Source organism: Penaeus japonicus, unplaced genomic scaffold (genome assembly GCF_977035675.1).
Source record: "Penaeus japonicus unplaced genomic scaffold, GWHDUDI00000001_assembly GWHDUDI00000023, whole genome shotgun sequence".
NCBI lineage: Eukaryota > Metazoa > Arthropoda > Malacostraca > Decapoda > Penaeidae > Penaeus > Penaeus japonicus.
Window position 1 is genome coordinate 39,309,749 of NW_028234425.1, and position 4,869 is coordinate 39,314,617.

Below are 4,869 nucleotides of genomic sequence, written 5' to 3' on the forward strand. Positions count from 1 at the left end.
CGCCAATAAGCCACTGGAGGCAAGTTCACACACTCACTCACTCACTCCCTCACTCATTCACTCACGCACTCACTCACTCCCTCGCTCACTCCTTCATTCACTCACTCACTCACTTACTCTCTCACTCACTTACTCACTCACTCACTCCCTCACTCACTCACTCATTCACTCACTCACTCATTCATTCACTCACTCACTCACTCACTCACTTACTCATTCATTCACTCACTCACTCCTCACTCACTCATTCACTCACTCACTCACTCATTCACTCACTCACTCCCTCACTCACTCAGTCCCTCACTTACTCACTCACTCACTCACTCACTGGCTCACTCCCTCCCTTCCTCACTCACTCACTCACTACCTCACTCATTCACTCACTCACTCACTCACTCCCTCACTCCCTCACTCACTCCCTCACTCACTCACTCACTCACTCCCTCCCTCCCTCCCTCCCTCACTCACTCACACACTCACTCACTCACTCACTCACTCACTCCCTCACTCAATCACTTCCTCACTCTCTCACTTAGTCTCTCACTCACTCACTTAGTGTCTCACTCACTCACTCACTCACCCACTCACTCACTCACTCACTCACTCACTCAATCCCTCACTCACTCACTCACTCATTCACTCACTCACTTACTTTCTCACTCACTCACTTACTCACTCACTCACTCACTCACCCACTCACTCACTGACTCACTCACTCCCTCACTCCCTCACTGACTCACTCACTCCCTCACTGACTCACTCACTCCCTCACTCACTCACTAACTCACTCACTCACTAACTCACTCACTCACTAACTCACTCACTCACTCTTTCGCTACAATTATTCACTCACTCACTCACTCCCTCACTCATTCACTCACTCCCTCACTCACTCACTCACTCATTCACTCACTCACTCACTTACTCACTAACCCACTCATTCACTCACTCTCTCCCTCACTCACTCACTCACTCACTCACTCACTCACTCACTCACTCACTCTTTCGCTACAGTTATTCAACCTTATTCAATAAATCTCTTGTACACTGTGACGTCATTTCCCAATAGGGAATAGGCCGGAAGTTTAAGATTAATGCATAGTATAATCTCTTAATTAATCTTAATTCCTTTTTTTCCCTATCCTATTCTCATAGAATTCGATATCAATCCATCTCCACTCCTACCAAATTCATCTTTGTTCTAGGATTCTAATTCACAAAAGGATCTTAGAGTGACAAAACAGAATCTCACACTCGAGGCTAGACAAGACCAAAGCGCCCCACGAAACTCATCTCAGGAGCGTCCAGATGCTGAATGATCTGTCACTCGGAGGTCGCCAGATGCTTCGCTGGACGGGATGGAGTGTCTTTACTTCAGGACGCAAAGACCTGCGTCCCAGGAGTCCAGAGGTGATCCGTTGCTCTCTTTCCTCCGCACAGAAGAGTTATCTCTGATGTTCTGTATTGTTAGTATTGTTCAATGTTCATTAGCATTGTTATTAGCATAAGCATTGGTGATATCATTTTATCATTATCAGATTGTATTATTTTTATTAGTAGTTGTAATGTCACTGATATTAGCATCATTATCATCATCATCATTTTCTGTCATTGCTGTTATTATCATCATCATCATCATTATCACTATCATTATTGTCATAATTATAATCATCATTATTATAATCATTATCATTATCATCAATATTGTTATGATTCCTATCATTATTATGATCATAATCATTACTATCATAAATCATCAAACTCCTTCCTACCTGCTGTGCATTCATGGATCTCAAGGCTTACCTCGCGCTTGGCCTCGGAAGGGGTCAGCCTTGAACCGCTCGCTGACCTTGGAGTTTAGGGTCAGTCAATGCCTTGGATTATGGACCTTTAATTTGTATTTGGTGTCCCTTAAGGGCGATTTTACTCGTCTTTTACTAACTCGGGGTTATACATACTAAAGGTTATGCATATTGAATCTATTATATGATTTGTGAAGGGTTTATACATAATAGTCTTGATTGAACTTAAGCTTCAAAGCGTTCTTGAAATGCCATTGTGAAAAGCTTAAGAAATGGACCGTTTGCTGCTTTAAAGTGTTTACACAAAATAAGATAATTCACTATGCCAAGAACTTACAAAAATAAAAACATACAAAACATAGAATCTGACTTTGTTTAAGCCTTAGTGACCGAGCGAATGAAAAAGAAACCTTTCGCTCACCTGTGGATAGATACCGCAGACGGAATATGCAATACGCGAGATTCTTTTGTGTTATTTAATATTTAATATTTTTATGTTATTTAATATTCAATATTTTTGTGTTATTTAATATTTAATATTTTTGTGTTATTTAATATTTTGTGTTATTGATGAAGCAAGCAGATGTGATTCCTTGTTATCTCAGATACGTTCTAAAGAGTTGTTTTTTCCCCATTATGATAACAATATGGGTGGTTATAGTGGCGACGATGATGTTGATATTAATGATGATGATTATAATGATAGTGATGATAATGATAATAATAATAATGATGATAATGATAATAGTTATAATGATGATAATGATAATAGTTATAATGATAATGATAATAATTACAATGATAATGATGATAATAATGATAATAATAATAGTCGTAAAAATAACAGTGATGATAATGATGCTAAGGATGATAGTAAAACAAATGATAATAATAAGGATAATTACAATGATGTTGATGATGAAGATTATGATGATGATGATGATGATGATGATAAGTTCCAGGACAAAGAAGAAGAGCCTGTTACACAACGCTTCCTCCTTCCTTAATCAATTGAATGCAATATGGTGTGTTTGGAATCCATTGAATTTTACTTTACATTAATATGATATCGAGACAGATAATCTCTATTCCCTTGCTCTTGGAAATCCTGACGTTGTATTTTGACTTTAAATTATTCTATTTTAAGAATCATACTATCTTGTGGTGTTTTGACAAGCATTTTTTTTTTTTTTTTTTTTTTTTTTTTTTTTTTTTTTTTTTTTTTTTTAGACTGTATTTTATTGCGACTAAAGTTGTTGAATGAAAACTGGTTTTTATCATCTCCAGTAGCATTTTTTTTTCTTTTTCTTTTTTTGGCGTCGTCGTTATCATTAATGCCATTTTCATTGTTATATATATCATGGTTGCTGTTGTTGTTGTTGTTGTTATCATTATTAGTGTTGATATTATGATCGTTATTATTATTGTTATCAATGTCATTCTTATAATTATCATCATCATTATTGCCACTATTATCATTATCATCATTATTATCAGTATTTTTTTCTATATTATCGTTATTATAATCACTATTATTACTCTCACTATGATCAGATCCATTATAGCAATCATCATTATGATCAATATCATCATCATTTTCATCATCAAATAATCACTAAGGGAAGACACAAGTAAACAAGTCACATTGTAGGCATTGCTGTTGCAACATAAGGCTTCAACATAAGATTGAACAGAGATTGCAAGCGACTCTCCGCGTTTGAGAATCACAAGAAAATATTTCGAGTAGTTCGGACGACAGGGCGGGAAAGTCGCCGATACCAAAATTGGGTTTAAAAATTGGGTTTAAAATTTGGTTTTAATAATTGGGTTTAAAAATTGGGTTTAAAAATTGGTTTTAAAAATTTTAAGAGCGAACTGGTAATTTAATTTAGTGGAAAGACGCAAGGTGAGGTTATTATCATTCATTCATTTTGACACGAAAAGAGAGACGAGAATTCATTGAGAGAGAGAGAGAAAAGAAAGGAGAGACTTTATGTTAGGTAGAAGATTATCAGGAAGATAAAAAAAAAAAAAAAAAAAAAAAAAAAAAATGAATAAAAATAAAAAAAAAGTGAAAAAAGTGAAAAAAAGTGGAAATGGGAATTCATGGAATGGGAATGGGAATTTCGGGAACCGGAAGACCTAGGTGGGGATCATCATCAATAATGATAGTAATAGAGATAATAGTAATACTAATAATGACAGCAACAGTAATACCAATAGTAATGATAGTAGTAATAGTATTCTCATCGTGTTTATAGGTTTATTATCATAGTAATAATAACGATAGTCATATTGGTAGTAATAACAATACCATTAATAGTCTTACAGTAGCCTTAGGTTCATCATCATAATGGCTACTCCTTTTCTCAATATAACTATCATTATCATCATCATTATCATTGTTATTATGATACTCATTATTAATATGGGTACGTATCATAGGAATTATCTCATTGTTGTTATTCTTATTTGTGGTGTTACTGTGCTATTGTCATTTCAAGTATTATTATTATCATTATTATCATTGTGATTATGATCATGAGCATTATTATCACCATTATGATCTTTTTTCATCATTATTATTTTTGTTCTCATCATTATTATTATCATTATTGGTAGTATTGTCATTACTAGTAATAGTACAATCATGATTATTATCATTATTATCATGATTATCATTATCATCCAATTTTCGTTATTTTAGTCAGCATTATCTATTATTATCATTATCATCTTCATCATCAAAGTGAAGACAAAATTAATTTTACTAATAGTAATGATAACAACATTATGTAAACAATAATTTTGACAATAATGATAAAGTGTTTATGATAATAATGTTAATGATGATGATAGAGATGATGAAAATAATAATAACAATGATATTGATGATGATGATGAGAAGGAGGAGAAGGATAATGATAATAACGATAATAATGATGGTAATGATATGATAATGATAATAAAATAATAATGATAATAATGATAACAATAATGATGATGGTGATAATACTAAATATAGTAATAATAATTATGATGATGATAATAATGATAATGATGATGA